This window comes from Tenebrio molitor, chromosome 4 (assembly GCF_963966145.1).
Source record: "Tenebrio molitor chromosome 4, icTenMoli1.1, whole genome shotgun sequence".
Classification (NCBI taxonomy): domain Eukaryota; kingdom Metazoa; phylum Arthropoda; class Insecta; order Coleoptera; family Tenebrionidae; genus Tenebrio; species Tenebrio molitor.
The window spans coordinates 26825734-26843772 of NC_091049.1; the positions used below are offsets into that span (position 1 = coordinate 26825734).

An 18039-nucleotide genomic window follows, 5' to 3' on the forward strand; every position below is an offset into this window, starting at 1 on the left:
AACATTCAAAAAGTTGTGTTTTTGTATCGATCATCATGTTGTAATAACAAGGTAGAGTGACAACACAAATTATAGATATGTCTTTGCCAGAATTATATTTGTAGGTTAACAAAGGAACTAGTCGAAATGGTGAGATCTGTGATGGCAATTTTTTTGCTTCTAGGTGTCCTAAGTTGCATCTCTGCGTTGTACTTCGTATCTTACTTTGTGCATTTCGTTTAGTTAGTGAATTAGCAACAGTTCAGGATAATTTTTAATGTTTCAGATTTATGCGGACACCAGCAACATTTTGAAGATTCGGTTATGTTTCCCGTTTATCTTTAACGTTGTTATTGTTGCCACTTTTTCTCACGCTGGTCAGATCCTAATCAATGAAGTATCTAGAAAATAGAACTTTTCTTTATCAACATTAATTGAAATATTTTCAGAGTAGATGCAATTTTGACACTTTGATGAAATGTTCCTGGTACAAATGGAATAAAAGAAACAAAACCGTTTTACACATTTTCATGACGAATTGCTTAAAACCATTTGCGATCACTTTTGCTGGAATAGTTTTAGACTACAAAATGGCAATTACTGTAAGAAAATATTTACAAGCAAAAATGCGATAATTTGTATAATTTATGTTTTTACAGGTGTATCGTACAGCTTGTACTTACGCTCTGGTTTTCTACAACTTACAAAAAGCCGTTTTATCTTGAAGGTGGTGTGTGTGTATGTAAAAACTCTCTGAATAGTTTTATAATACTTTCATATCAAAGCACTTAAGCAAGATTATAACATGTCTTTTCACCATTTTCTCTAGGCATACATTCACTGCCAAGGCGATGAATTTTAAAGTGGCACAAAGGGCACAATGGGCACAACGCATTACGAACGAGCGACTCGTCTAATTGATTGCGAAACAGAGATTGTTTTATTTAATTTTAAGAGTAGAAATTACAACAATTAAAAACCAATGATTTAAGTAGACATAAGACAAAAATGAATGAAAACACTAATATTTGTATTAATGAAATTTGTTAAAACCTTCCAAGTCCTAGTACCTTGGTTGCCCAGGACACTCAATACAATATGTTGTTTTCTTCTTTCTTTGTTATCCTCATTATAACTTTCCTTTTGTTGAAGAAATACCGTGAGATCATTTAAATTTATGATTAAAGTAGGCTATAAAGTAGGCGCAAGAACATTTACATGTGAAAAAATTCCAAAGCTAATTCGATGACAATCATTTTGTTCCACACTGTATTAGGTATACAGTCGGCTTTTGAGTCATTTTTACATAATTACCAACACGTCAATTTCCTTTGAAGGTTGTTGCTTTCATCGGCAAAGAAACATTGAAGTGATATTAAAACAAGCACAGAACACATTTTGAAAAAATCTTCTTTCAACTAACATAGTTTTTCGAACGGGTTTTAAAAAAATATACAGGTTGTAACAAAAAAAAGTGCATTTATTTTAACTGGTAATAGTACTCATCAATTACAACAACTTTTTTAAATAAAGTTTTTTGGAATTTACAAAACTGAATTGCCATTTGTCCTCCTTTTATTTTGACGTGCCGTTCACATTGAAGGCAATTTTATAAGTCTAAAAACTTTTTTAAGCAGGAATCGTATAACCTGCATTTGATGAATGAAATGGTTTCATTTTTGTTTGTTTTTTTTTTTATTACTGCTGTTTGTTTTCCTTCTTTATTAAATGTAGTTAGATTAAAATCGTTCCATAGGTGGGTAAGCAAGACTTTAGTAAATTTAAATTAATTTTTAAAACCCTTCAGAATTTATTTTCGAAAAAAAAAATTATTTAGAAAAGTTGTAGTAGATGAGTTCTACTACCAGTTAAAATAAATGCACTTTTTTCTGTTACACCCTGTATACAATGTGGTGATAAAGTAAGGAACAAAATTTATAATTGCGTTATTTAATATTTTCAAGCAAAACGCTCAGACAGGTCAATTTTATTTTTTAATTAGCCACCTTATGAGATAAAAATTTTACTTATGACACAATAACATCATCATTGTTTTTTTTTTTTCAAAAACAACCCCAATTTTTTGCTGCTTTTTATAGATGGCCCAACTACTTAAATGATGGTGAAAAAAAATTGGTACCTTTGATAGCTTTTTTGAGAAAATAACATACTTCAAAATTTAAACTTGTTTTTGCAAATTATCGTTATCATGTTTGTTTCACTTTTGACGGATAAAACAAAAACTAATAAATCTTTTATAAAACAGCACTTGAGTATTTTATTGAGAGTGTGAAAGAGCCATTTAGCAAGTTTTTTAAAAGCGAATTCTCTTTGCCTTTAACAAAAAATGGCACGTTTAATTGAAGGGGAAAGAATAGAAATTTTAATAATGGTTGGATATGGTGATAAGCTAAGAACACATGAGGAAACATGTGAATTATTCAACCAAGAACATCCTATTGCAAGATCCACAGTAAGTAAATTGGTTGCCCTCGAGTAAACGAAGAAACCAGATTAGATGTGTTAGTTGCAGCTGAAGAAAATCCTCTCCATTCTCTATAAGTCAGCTAGCCCTAAATAACAACGTGGAACATTCTTTTGTCGTGAAGTTGTTGAAGAAAGAGAAATATCATTCTTACAAAATTCAATTGATTCACGAATTAAACGAGGATGATCCAGACCGCCGCATGCAGTTTTGCGAAGAACTAATGTTACGCTGCGATGAAGACCCCAATTTTTTAAATAATATCCTATTTTCTGACGAAACCACTTTTTGCCAGAATGGGACAGTACATCGTTACAGTTGGAGATGTTGGTCAAGACAAAATCCTCAATGGACTCAAGACTCTCACAGTCAACGCCAATGAAATTACTGAGCATCGCGGCCAAGCGCCTAGCGCGCCACTTTGCACTCGGGAGGTCCCTGGTTCTAATCCCGCCGCCTGACCTGGGTGGGTTTTTTCGCGGAACTTTTCCCCACACCATCACATCGTGGTATGAGCACAGGTCTCACATCACAAATAAGGTGATGCTGGGTCAGATTAACCCCTCAGTACTTCCTTCCACACCAATCCGGATCTTCCCGTCAGTGTGGCTGAAAAGGCTCTGGAAAGTCTCAGCAGCCCGCCCTCTCTCAGGGGGAAATCAAAGATGTATCCTTTCCTTTTTCCAAGGGAAATTAAATATTTAGATTGAAATAATCGGACGGCTTTTATAGGGCCTTACTTTTTTGAAGAAAACCTTACAGCACCAAGTTATTAGGACTTTTTGCGGTTTGATTTAGTGCCAGCTCTGACAGCAATGTTTCCAAATGATCACGAAGCAGATGTAGCCCATCAGGATATTTGGTTTCAACAAGATGGGGCGCCTTCTCACTTTGGAATCAACGTTCGTCAATATCTTGACGCCACATTTCTTGCAAGGTGGATAGGACGTCGAGGAGCAATTGAGTGGCCACCGGGTTCCCCAGACTTGACTCCCTTAGATTTTTTTCTGTGGGGTTATTTAAAATCAAGGGTTTATTTTAATAGGCCAAATAATTTAGACGAGTTACGGCAAAGAATTCGCGCTGAAGTAGAGCACATTACTCCTGAAGTCCTTGAGCGAAGTGTACAAAGTATTTACACTCGTATCGATCAGTGCCAAATGGTTGACGGAGAGCAATTTGAACACTTGCGCTATTGTTTGTTTTTGGGTATTTAATTAAGAGTTTCTTCTATTAAAGCTACATTTTTATTTTTGTTGTTCTTTTTCAGAATTATAATAATTGTTGCTAGTAAAATAATAGTAAACTAAACTCAAGTTGCAAAGAACCACTTTTATGGCATTAGTCATTTGAAGTTACTTCAAAACTGTACTTATATGAAAAATATTCAATCTCAACTATCCCGTTGTGCCTTTATTTGGTTCAAAAATATTTAAAAAATGCTGCTGCAAATGACAAGTGGTTCTTTGCAATATGAGTCAACTATAGTTTATTTAACGAGGTTGTGTGTAAAAAAGGCCCAATTTACACACGAACGAGTTGAATACAACGTTTTTTTGCTCGACGAGCTCCTTAAAGGCTCCAAATCGCTTAAAATCTTTTAAATTAGCTTGACGTTTCGTTTTGACAAGTTGTGACATTTATCAAAATCCGTTCACATGGGAGAAAATTCTCAAATGCTGACAGTGTCGAACAAAAAAGTTTAAAAGACACAAATCTGCTACTTATTCACGCAAAATAAAAATCTATCGCTTTTAGCAATTAGTTCATATAAATGGTGTTTTTTTTTAATTTCGCGTTGAAGTAGACGTTGAATTGTCGATTGTGAACGCACTATACAGGTTACGGATCACGGATCAGCTGTTTAAATCTTACGCTTTTACACGAGTGGTGCGATCTCAATCGACTCTCCAACGCCTGCTTCGACGCCAAATTTAAAAAAACACCTTTAGGTATAAAATAGACAAAAGCTTCTTTATGTTTTTCTCTCCAATCGAAGTACCTGGATGACCCATATTGGTCACTAAATACTTCAAAAGGAATATTTACAGTGTTCGATTCAGTTTTCGTCGTTAAGAAAATCACTAAATAATTTTGTTTCCGTGGGGTCAGTTCGCTGGTTCGTTTTATATCAATAGTAGCATTTCTTTATTTGGTTGGAAAGTTAAACTTACCATTGTCATTCTGGATTAACAGCATCACAATCTTCTAAATTGTTTTAATTAGTAATGACACTAATGAAGAATCAAAGAGTTACCTTGAGAATTATGAAGTAAATCACCCCAATCAATTATTGGTAACTATTTCGTAAAAAAAGTAACATCAGCATTGTAGTTGTACATAGATCAAAAACGGCCGTTTCGAGACAATAGAAAAGGAAAACGCTGGAAAGAAGTTCGCATTTATGCAGTAGGTAAGCAGTTTCTTTGTTAAAAATTGTGTAGTTATTTTTATGAAAATTTTATGAAAATTAATTGTTCTTGTAAGTCTGAAATATCAGAATCTGACGTTCTTTTCGCTACCTGGGAAAAATATTTATTAAATTTGCAATTTTTCAGACCAGGTAGAAATCGTTTATGTTGATACGGTTGTATTTTGCTGACGATGACTCAAGTGACTTCTTTTAACAGTTAGTTAGTTTTTTGAAGTAACAGATTTATTCATCAGAGATTACTAATTTTCAGAGTCCCACGATCCTTCTGGGGTGTTGAAAAAAGTATTCATCGACTTTGGCTACCACAAAATTACAAAATTGTTCAATACTAGTTTGGCTTTAACCAGTTGTGTTGGTCTGTCGCTAGTTGTTCACTTTACGATAAAGAACTTCAGCAAAGATTTGGTCATGAGATATGCACCATCATTTAGCGTTATGGTCTATGTAAGTAAAAGATTAAATTTGATTCACTTCTTTCTTGCATTTTTACGACTGCGCCCGCAGATGATAACGTCGATGATTATTTCCATGCTCCTCGAAAATAAGGTTTTTTATTTTCTCGGCGAACAGAAACGTCTCTTTTGGTCCATCAACAGCGCTGGTTTTCAAGTTCGACTCATCATTTTGAAGAAAGCTTCAAGAATCAACTGTTACACTTATATTATTTACACAGTTTTAGCCATTTGGAGCATTGCTATGTTACCAGTTTTTGGTAACCACAGAGAATGGTTAATGATTGAAGACGTTTCTGATCAATATTTAGCATCAAGTTCAAAAATTATTTCTCAAATGTTTTTTTATTGTGCACCTTTTGCTATTTATTCATCATTTCGTCACTGTGGTACCTTGTTGTATAACATATTACAGTTAAGCTTGCAATTTCTTTTGATCAATGAACATATTTTACAAATGTCTGATGACAAGACTATTCCGGAGAAATTATCATTTGAAAAACGTCTCCACCATCAAAACCAAACATTCAAGAAGTTATGTTTTTGCATCCAACATCATGTTGTAATAACAAGGTAGAGTGATAACACAAATTCTAGATAGTTATGTTTTTGCAAGGATTATGTTTGTAGGTTAACAAAGGAACTAGTGGAAACGGTTAGATCTGTGATGGCATTGTTTTTGCTTCTAGGTGTTCTAATTTGTATTTCTGCATTATACTTCGTATCTTATGTGCGTTTCATTTAATAACAGAAGTAGACAACACATCAGAATGATTACTAATGCTTCAGATTCTTGCGGACGCGAGCAACATTTTGAAGCTTCGCTTATGTTTCGGGATTATGTTTAACGTTCTTATTGTTGCCACTTTCTGTCAGGCTGGTCAGATGCTAATCGATGAGGTGGCTAGAATATCGAGATTCTCTTCGACAACTTTAATTAAATTATTTTCAGAGTAGTTGCAATTTTGACACTTTAACGAAGTGTGCCTGGTACAACTGGAATAAGAGGAACAAGATGGTTTTACACATTTTCTTGACGAATTGCTTAAAACCATTTGCGATCACTTTTGCTGGAATAGTTTTAGACTGCAAATTGGCAATTACTGTAAGAAACGATTTACAAGCAAATCAGCGATAATATGTGCAATTTATGTTTTTGCAGATGTTTCGTACAGCTTGTAGTTACGCTCTGGTTTTTTACAACTTACAAAAAAACGCATGATCTGGGAAGATCGAGTTATTAATTAAAAATTAAGTGTTCAGTTTCTAGGTTAATCATTCTTACAATTTATTACATAATTTTTTTTAAATAAAATGTATTCTCACTATAGCATCATAAATGAAGGTTAACACACTTTGTTTATTACAACAAATGTTTTATTTTGGAAAGAAGTTCGCATTTATACAGTAGGTAGGCAGTTCCTTTGTTAAAAATTGTGTAGTTGTTTTTATGGAAATTAATTGTCCTTGTAAATCTGAAATATCAGAATCTGACACTCTTTTCGCTACCTGGGAAAAATATTTATTAAATTTGCAATTTTTCAGACCACGTAGAAATCGTTTATCTTGATACGGTTGTATTTTGCTGACGATGACTCAAGTAACTTCTTTTAACGGTTAGTTTTTTGAAGTAACTGATTTACTTCATCAGAGATTACCAATTTTCAGAGTCCAACGATCCTTTTGATATGTTGAGAAAAGTATTCATAGACTTTGGCTACCACAAGTTTACAAAGATTGTTAACGCTACTTTGATCTTAGCTAGTTGCTATGGTATGCTGCTCTCTTTCCATTATTTTGTAGAGAATTTCAGCAAAGATTTGGTTATAAGATATTCACCGGCATTTATCGTTTCCACCTACGTAAGAAATATCTGCTTCATTGCATTTTTCGAGTACAATTCCAACTCCAGATGATGACATCGATGTTTATCTCCATGGTTCTCGAAAAAAGGGCTCATTATTTGGTCAGCGAACAGAAACGTCAATTTTGGTCAATTGACAGCGCCGGCCCTCAAGCACGTCTTTTGATTTTGAAGAATGCTTCACAAATTAATCGCTTCACCTATCTTATTTACGCAATTTCAGCTGCTTGGGGCATTGTGATGTTACTAGTTTTTGGCAGTCACAGAGATGCTTGTTGAATACGATATTTTTTTTTTTTTTAAATTGCCATTCCCGTTTTTTGCCATACGGCTTTTACGGTACCTTTCGGTCGGCCGTTTTTTCAATTCATTTTCCTTGTTCCTTTGCCTATCCTTTCTTCAGGTGATGCGGAGGGGCTCCGGGGCACTTTCCCCGGCCACCCACACCCATTCCACCTCACATTCACAGACATACACAACAACATTTATACACCCATGGGCGCCCTTCCCGACGGGACTCGAACCCGTGCTGACCTCGCGGTGGTGGCCGAAAGAGTGTTGATTCTTCCTTCCACCACCCTACCGTCAGCCCCGAGGAGACATACACACACATCCATGGCCCGGCGGAGGTTTCTTCCTTTGAAAAATTCCTCCCCCTTCGGTGGGATTCGAACCCACTAGCATCGGGACCGCGACCTCGGAGTACTTTCTCCGACAGCCATGCGGCCACCGATAGAAACTTAAGAGAGTGTATTAAAATGCATGTCTCACACAACTGTTGTCATAAAAAACAAGCTGTTCATGTTTCTTCTTAATTGTTTGCACCGAGCGCACCATTTTTGAAATTTGCAATAGTAGATTACATCATTAAGAATAGAAGTGAGTTTTTTTTGTGCCAAGTCCAGAGATTGACCGAGACGAAGTCGAGGTCGGCAACTGGGCGGAGCGCAAAAAAACCTTTTGACAATGGCTTGTCATTTCTGTATTTGCTTCAAAAACTGTTTTCCTATTTAAAAAACTGATCATTTGTGTGATTTTTATTCAGCATTATAGTGAATAAATTGTTCCGAGAAAATGTTGTTTCATTTTTGCTACGAACAACCTATGTTAAAGGAATTGTCACAAATTAATTATAGATCATTTGATTGTCAGTTTTGTACAGGTAGATTAAAAGTAGTAATTTAAAGAAGAAAGAAAAATGAAAAGAAAATTCTCTGTTTATGAAAAATACTAATTCGTTTTTCCTAAACTAGAAATGTGAATCGAAAATTCGCTTTAGTAGTAAGCTGTTTATGACCAAACTCAAATGTCTCTTCGAAAATATTTGTGGAGTTTGGTATTTGACAAATTTCTTTGTGACTTGTGATAATTATGAATTCCAGAGTCTGATGATCCTTTCATCGGTTTGAAAAAAGTATTTATGAATTCGGCTATCACAAGTTTACGACATTTCTAAATGCTTGTTTGATCATATGTTATGGGTTCAGCCTGTTCCTCAGCGTTTACTTTATTATAAAGAATTTCAACAAAAACTTGACCCTAAGATATGCCCCCTCACCTGTTCTTACCGTCTACTTACGTAGAATTAAATAGATTTTTCACTTGCACTGTTGCGATTATTGGTTATATCGACGATGATTATCGCTGGTCTACTCGAAAAGAACACTGCATTTAGTTAGCGAACAGAAACGTCTGTTTTGGCCCATCGACAGCGCTGGCCCTCAAGCACATCTTTTCATTATGAAAAATGCTTCACAAATTAATTGCTTCACATATCTCAATTACGGAATTCACAAAAAATACTCTTTTCATAGATATTAAATTTAACCCCCTGTGCCATAAAAAAAATGAATTTAGTCTTCGATTTGCAAAATAAATGATAAAAAAATCTCAGATGATAGAATTTAAACAGTTGTAACTTTGTGTCAAATTTCAACGAGCTCTGCTAAACCGTTCTGAAAATATTTAGCTGTTCACATACTTTTTAGCGACCCTGTATGTACTATTACACAGGGTTATTATAAATGATTGTAGTCCAAGTAGGCAAAAATTGACAGTTCACATGGAAGCTGCAAAAATTTCACAACATGGGCACGGCCTGCTTCGACTACAATCATTTATAATAATTCTGTACTTGTTTTTACAACTGTTTAAGTACTGTTCCAAAGATCCTTTTTCCGTGTTACTTTTTACGTCAAGTTTTTTCTTTCATTTGAAAATGACATAAAAAGTTTCTATCGTGAATCTTCACAATGACAAACTTCTAAATTGAAAGAATCAAGATTTGATTTGACAAATTCTTACTAAAGCAAACGTTCACCTTTCTATGACACTCCTAGTGGCTCGTTCACTCTTGGAGGTGAATGAAACAATAATGTAATAAATAATGATTCAGAATTAAAATTAACTGTTGTCAAAAAACAATAAAATCTTCAACTCTAGTCGAAAAATGAACCGTTGGAAAATGCTGATCCTTGAAAAACAACAATCGCTTGATATATTAAAAAAATTAATATTTTACTGTCTATCCCCTGATTTGTCCCTTCTACACACATTAGTAAGACTATCAACTAGAATATTTAGTATTTTAGCCGATCGATTGGAATAATTAATTAATTTTATTATTATTTTAAGAAAGCGATGCATTCACCTACTAGTATTTACTACTATCGGTGAAGATCATTATTATCATCATCATCATCATTATTATATTGCTATTGATACTTCGATATCAGTCAAAAGGAGTCATTTGAGATAAAGAGAATAAAATAAAAAAAATGCTTGTCGATGTACAATATTAATCAGTTCCTTCCTGAAGTAGAAAGGAGAATCAAAGACTCGCTTCAGAGGTAAGCTGTCCACGACGGTGCTTCAACGTTTCAAATTTCCTAATTAAACAATTATTTGGGTACTTGGAAAAAAAAATTTTTGAAATTGGAATTTTTGTGATAACCATCCTAGCAAAATTATTTGTCCGAATGTTCGTTGTATTTTACTGAATCGGAAAAATGAATCGAGTAACTCCTTTCGATGGTAAGTTTTTCACAACACTTAGTTATTCATTAGAGATGATAAATTCCAGAGTCTGACGATCCCTTTGTGGGATTGAAAAAAGTATTTTATGAGTTCGGTTACCATAAATTTACTAAGATTTTAAATGCTTCTATGAGCTTAGCTGGTTGCTGTCTAATGTTGCTCTGTCTCCATTATTTGATAGAGAATTTCAACAAAGATTTGGTTATAAGATATTCACCGGCATTTATCGTTACCACCTACGTAAGTAAAAAATATTAATATGCTTTATTGTACAGTTACAACTCCAGATGATGACATCAATGTTTATCTCCATGGTGCTCGAAAAAAGGTATCATTATTTAGCCAGCGAACAGGAACGTCTGTTTTGGTCCATCGACAGCGCTGGCCCTCAAGCACGTCTTTTGATTTTGAAAAAGGCTTCACAAATTAATCGCGTCACCTATCTTATTTACGCAATTTCAGCCGCTTGGAGCATTGCCTTGTTACCAGTTTTTGGCAGTCACAGAGAATGGATCCTGGTTGAATACGTTTTTGACCGATATTTTGGGTCAAGTTCAAATATTTTATACCATATAACATATTCTTGTGCGCCTTTCTTTATTTACACATCAGTTCGTCACTGTGGCAGCTTGTTGTATAGCATATTGCAGTTGTACTTGCAAATGTTTTTGATCAATCAACACATTTTGGAAATTTGTGATGACAAAACCGTTCTTGAAAAGCTGACGTTTGAACAACGTGTCCAACACGAGAACGAAACATTCAAAACGTTGTGTTTTTGTATTGACCATCATGTTGTCATAACAAGGTAAAGTGACAACACAAATACTAGATATGTCTTTGTAAGAATTATGTTTGTAGGTTGACAAAGGAACTAGTCGAAATGGTGAGATCTGTGATGGCATTTTTTTTGCTTCTAGGTGTCCTAATTTGTATTTCTGCGTTGTACTTCGTATCTTATGTGCGTTTCATTTAATTGGAAAAGTAGGCCACAGATCAGAATGATTGTTAATGTTTCAGATTTATGCAGACGCGAGCAACATTTTGAAGATTCGTTTATGTTTTGGGGTTATGTTTAACGTTCTGGTTGTTGCCACATTTTCTCACGCTGGTCAGATCCTAATCGATGAGGTATCTAGAAAATTGAACTTTTCTTCGACAAAGCTAATTTGATTATTTTCAGAGTAGTTGCAATTTTGCCACTTTGGCGAAATGTTCCTGGTACAACTGGAATAAGAGAAACAAGACAGTTTTACACATTTTTATGACGAATTGCTTAAAACCATTTGCGATCACTTTTGCTGGAATAGTTTTGGACTATAAAATGGCCATTGCTGTAAGAAAATATTTATAAGCAAATCTGCGCTAATTTGTACAATTTATTTTTTTGCAGATGTTTCGCACAGCTTGTAGTTACGCTCTGGTTTTTTACAACTTTCAAAAAGCCGCTCGATCTTGAAAGATCAAATTATGTTATATTGTTGTACTTTAAATATTTTGAATACTTCAATAATTTAATAATTAGGTAGATTTGTATGTATCACTGCAGTCAAATTATTCATTATTTTTTAACAACAACAAGGTTAAAGCAGTTCTTTTTATACAGGGTGAGTCGGGAGGAACGGCCAAAACTCCATGAGTGTATTTACAGGTGAAAATAATGTAAATAACTCATATGTTCTTATTCAATTTTCATTTGTTTTCAAGTTATATCCAGCGATCAAATTAATTTGTAATCGAGTTATCCATGAATCCGAAATCGTATGTCGTTTCTTGAACAAAAAACACAGCTTAAAACACAGGTTAGATCTGTGCATATCAATCGAAAAGACATACGGATTCAAGGCTGACTCGATTACAAATTAATTTGATCGGTCTTTAATTGTATAGATAGAACGACGATCGTTCCCGATTTGCCCTTTCTCCGTTCTCGTCTTTGGCACCAATTGATTTGTGAATAATAATAATGATGATGATGATGATGATGATTATTTCTCAAAGAAACATCCTACCTAATGTTTGCTTTATTAGTGGAACGAGGTTCAAGTTATTAATTGGTTAATGAGAAGATTTATATTTTCAAGCAAAACATTTGTTATTTATGTTACATGTGTTTATAAACGACTACTTTTTCTAATCGAAAGTTTACACATTTACAATAATCCTCAAAATAAGATTCAGGTAAGTCAGATAACTTTCTACTCTCAGTACACAACCTAGGTATTAACCAATTAAAAATAAAGACCCGTTTCATCTGAGTGAAAAAGTGACAATCGAGCACTGGCAAGTTTTTACAAATTCTGAGACTAGATCTAGAGATAACATTAAGTAATATATTGTAACGGTCCGAATAGGTTCGCTAAATGAAGAATTTTAATTTTTAAAATAATTTCAAGGAAACATTTTAAAAGTCGTTCATTTTGGGGCGCAAATGCTAGCCAGTTGTAAATGTTATTTTATTGATGCCTTTGTCGGCAAAAGTGGTACCACATTCCTCAAGTGAAATCTGTCAACCTTTTTTTGAAAATGCAGGTACGCGTCCGGACCAAACACAACACAAATAATAACAGTTTTCATGGGAAAATAAACATTGCAAAATTGATTCGTTCGACAATTTGGGGAGTCCAGTTAAAATTAATGAATTTGATGTTAGCAAGTTTCAAATTACTTTTTTTAGCATTCTCAAATTTGTAGCATATTTGTAATTAAAGGGCGAGAATTGCAAATTAGAAACAGAGCGCTTTATCGTAGAAAATAACTAGAATCGTTTGCACTTGTAGTTAGAAAAGTAACAAAGCAAAGTAGAAAAGGAGTCGGAGAGGTGTGAGTGAGAGAGAGCGAATAAAAATTACTAATTAATTAGAACAGTTTTGGGGAATCAAACCAATGTAGGAACAATTATTAGAAGTAGTAGATCAACTGAATTTAGTTGCATGACATGGCACTTGCGTGACAGTGTTAATTTATTTCAATTTTAATTTTGTTTGTTTCTTGATGCTGATGTTTATTATTGTATAGAGTCAGTAATTTAGTGTCCTTTTTTGTAATTTGCCTCCATTTTGATTCTCTAATAGACATATTAACGAACGCGACGTCATCATCTGGGATGTCCTTATAGCCATTTTTTCACGGAATATTTTACGAAAATTTTTAGGTTGGCAAAGCTTGATCCGTCATGCGTGTCAGTTTAAATTACAAAATGTGCAAAAAATCATTTATCAGGATTTATCAGGCAACAAATTCGCTACCGTATTTTTGGCAATTTCACGTATTGCAGCGGACGTACATGAAAGATTCGTGTTTTGTGACAGAATTTGAATAAAACAAAAGGCAACTTTGAAGACTTGATCAAATTTTCACTTTTAAAATTAAGACATTACCAACCGCCACAAAAATCCCTAAATCGAGGAAAGTAAACATTTTTGTTTAAAATCGGCTTAAAAAGGACAAATTACAAAAAATACTATAAAAAACCTGTTTCATAAGACCTTGAAGCACTCATTCTTTAAAATAACTCGTCTACGTCACTGGTTTTTTAAACTTGAATTCGTGTTTCAAGACTGGTCTTATGAAACTTGTCTTTTAATATACTATTTCACAGTTTTAATTCAACAACAAATTATGTACATTCGGTCTGGTCCTAACAAAAGTCTAAATTTAAACATTTAAAATAATGGTGGAAAACGGAAACTGTAATTTCAAAAGTTCTAGAGATATCGAAAAGGTGTCGCGATCGGCGTAAAGTAGAACCGAGCTGATTGGTCACTTTGGTCAAGTAGGGTTTGCGAAAGTGGGGTACGCCAAAAATGATAAAACCGAATGCGGGACGGGAAACGAGGCTTTTTTGATTCATTCGGGGTTTGATCTCCAAAGTAGCCGGAGGTACTATGGCGGACAATAAATTTAGGCCGGCCTGTCATTGGCTTGACATGAAAATGTGAAGCTGGCATTATGTTCAACTAACCCCACTTTCGATTTTTGTTATTCTTGTCACCGTGACAGCGATAATCAAAATTTAAATTGGGAAAAGAAGCGTGCAGCAGAGAGAAGTGCTACTACAAATCAGTTATGTTAGTGCGTCATGATCTGTAAGTTACGAAAAGGGCGAAGGAAACGCCAAACAGCTTGAAAACCTTCAGTTTGACAAACTGACATATCAGTCATAATGACAATAAATGGTCGCTTGCATTGACTTTTTTGAAATGTCAGAAATTTGCCGGCCTAAATTTATTGTCCGCCATAGTACTATGGCCGTCATTGTCTGTCAATTTAAAAAAAAATTGTAATCCGTACTTTATTGTCATCATGATTACCGTCTTGATTATGAACGTTATTTTTTAGGTGGTAAATTTCAAAACTCAAAATTATTTTGTCATTTCTACTACACAGAACGTTTACCTCAGGTTATCTATGTACGATTGCCCTAATTTTATTCATTCATATCGGATTTTTGGAATATCTGAGCTTCAAACAGTTTAAATTGATTGTCAAAATTACAAGAATCGGAAGTGGGGTTACGATTCCTAAAGGTTTATTTACACTTTACTTGAATGTCAAGAAAGTGACGGCCACAATTTTTTGGCCGCCACGTGGTTTACATTTACAAGGTAAATTATTTTTTCTATTATTGATTCAAAAAATTGAAATTCATGCATAGTTATCGGTGCCTGAAGTGGGTCATTTTCTAACGTGTAATTTTTGCATTGTTAGTAAGATCGAAACCATAGAAACCATACAAAACAGTGTATGAAATGCGATTTCACGCACACGACTATTTCTGTGTTTCACTTCACGCACTGTATTTTATTAGTTACCTAGCAACATGGTCACTGCATTGAAACTTCAGAGTTCCTTAAAAAATTTGAATTTTTAATTTCAATTTTTTGAATCAATTATAGAAAAAATATTGTTTATATTTCGTGCGTGAAGATGTTTTTGTGCATTCAAAGGCTTTTAGGCTTATACTGCCTCGACCTTCGTCTCGGCGTAAAAGACCTTTTCATGCACAAAAAACACTCTCTTCACGCACTTAATATAAAAATAACTATTTTCTAAGTCTTGTACTTGCATTGTAGTCGCGGGTTAATTATTCAAACAACATTAATTCATTATCGTGTTAAAATAAGGATTATATTATTTGCCCTTTGGCCTTGTTAGAACTTTTTCCCTTTTATTTTCAACCACCGGAGTAGACCAGTCTGATCTATTAGATTCCAGGGCATTGCGTCGGGTTCAATTTAATTGGGGAAACAAGTCAAATCTAAATCGGATCACATAGTTTGCATCTCAAACTCGTATAATGCTGTTCGCGCCAGAAACTTCTGTATTTGCCCAGCTTAGTCATTTATTCATGGGTCAGGTCTCAATTCGCGGGCCGCGAGTCAAATCTACTTGAGTCAAATGTCCACCAACTTCTGTTATTAAATTCATTTATTTACTTCTACCATTTGTTGGGACCAAGCACCACCAGAAACGATTTCTTGTTCAATAAAATTTAAGTGAAATGTGTCCAACCATTTTAAGTCCATTTTCTGAAAACCTTTCGAAAGTACGGCCTCTCGTTGAAACAAATTAAATTAAATTATCAACAAAACACAACGTAGGATCCATAAACATTTTCTCATTATTTTTGTTTCGTATTTTCGCGCAAAAATATCATCCGAGGGAATGCGGCAACCAACAATACACCAAATGAGGGAGGAAAGTTTCATCGAGGAGGAACCAAGGAAGTCGAAACGTTTCAATATCAGCCAAATCTTACTTTTATTTCTAGGTTCGTTGTATTTTCTTTTCACATTATTCTTTTCAAATTTATGGGATCTTTACTTTATATTCCCTTCGTTCTGAGAACTCTGTAGTGTCTAGTGTGGTGCGCAGAACACGCGAGAACCACCTCACAAAGTCACAAATGATACAACAATGACAGTTACGTTAGGTTGGCAAGAAAAGAAAGCATTTTTTCGGAGATCTTTACGTCACAATCTCCTCGACATTTTACTCAAATAAATATATTTAGCAGGGAAAGAAATAACAGAACCTTTTCATTATATGTATTTTTGTCACAAGCAAGACCAATAGGTACTTCTACAAATTTAATTTAATTTATTATTATTAAATAAATAAACAAACTGTGATCTACTTCATTTATGCTAAGATACCTACTATAGTGAAAATACATTTTGTTAAAAATTTCATGTGAAAAGAATAATCCAATCGTCTAAATGTTTTCACTTCACTATTTATTGTATGCGACATAGAATCAAAAGACATTAAGTGTCACAGAAGTGCTTGGCTAATTTAAAAAAATATCTATCACCGTATAATTATTGCAGTGACACATAATTCTGTAAATATTTATGTATTCAAAGAATTTTAGATAACAAGAATTTGGTGATGTGATATAATTGGATATTCCCATATCAAGCGGCTTTTTTTTGTAAGTTGTAGAAGATCAGAGCGTAACTACAAGCTGTACGAAACATCTGCAAAAAAATAAATTGTACCAATTTGCACAGATTTGCTTAGAAATATTGTCTTACTGCAATGGTCATTTTATAATCTAAAACTATTCCAGCAAAAGAGATAGCAAAAGGTTTCAAACAATTCGTCATAAAAATGTGCAAAACAGTCTTGTTTCTCTTATTCCAGTTGTACCAGGAACACTTCGTCAAAGTGTCAAAAATGCAACTACTCTGTAAATATTGAAATTAATGTTGATAAAAACAAAAGTTTTATTTTCTAGATACCTCGTCGATTAGGATTTGACCAGCGTGAGAAAAAGTGGCAACAACAACGACGTTAAAGATAGTCGCGAAACCTAAGCGAATCTTCAAAATGTTGCTCGCGTCTGCATAAATCTGAAACATTCACAATCCTAATCTGTTGTCTAGTTCTCTAACTAAATGAAACGCACATAAGATATGGAGTACATGGCAGAGATGCAACTTAGGACACCTAGAAGCAAAAAAATTGCCATCACAGATCTCACCATTTCCAGTAGGTCTCTTGTTAACCTACAAACATAATTCTTGCAAAGACACATCTAGAATTTGTGTTGTCACTCTACCTTGTTATTACAACATGATGGTCGATACAAAAACACAACTTTTTGAATGTTTCGTTCTCGTGTCGGACACGTTGTTCAAACGTCAGCTTCTCAAGAACGGTCTTGTCATCACAAATTTGCAAAATGCGTTGATTAATCAAAAACATTTGCAAATACAACTGCAATATGTAGTAAAACAAGCTGCAACAGTGACGAACTGATGTGTAAATAAAGAAAGGTGTAAAAAAAAAAAATGCCAGATGGTATAAAATATGTGAACTTGACCCGAAATATCGGTCAAAAACGTATTCAGTGAGCAACCATTCTTTGTGGCTGCCAAAAACTGGTAACAAGACAATGCTCCAAGCAGCTGAAATTGCGTAAATAAGATAGGTGAAGCGATTAATTTGTGAAGCATTCTTCAAAAGCAAAAGACGTGCTTCAGGGCCAGCGCTGCTGATGGACCAAAACAGACGTTTCTGTTCGCCCACTAAATAAAAAGTCTTTTTTTCGAGAACCATGGAGATAAACATCGTTAGTATCATCTGTAGTTTGAATTGTACAATCGGAAAAGTGCTATGAAGTAGTTTTTTTTTTTGTACTTACGTAGATGTAAACAATCGCTGACGGTGAATATCTTATAACCAAATCTTTGTTGAAATTCTCAATTAAATAATGAAAAGAGAGCAACATACAACAGAAACTAACTAAGCTCAAACAAGCGTTTAAAATCTTTGTAAACTT

General features: G+C 34.3%; 1 long non-coding RNA gene across 1 annotated transcript; it reads right to left on the reverse strand.

The window, feature by feature from the left end:
- Positions 1 to 16475: 16475 nt before the first annotated feature.
- Positions 16476 to 17251, reverse strand: LOC138129768 (uncharacterized). The gene is made up of 3 exons (XR_011159376.1): positions 16997 to 17251; positions 16790 to 16942; positions 16476 to 16732 (listed from the first exon to the last, which is right to left on the reverse strand). It is a non-coding gene; the product is annotated as an uncharacterized lncRNA (long non-coding RNA).
- Between the last annotated feature and the right edge of the window lie 788 nt (positions 17252 to 18039).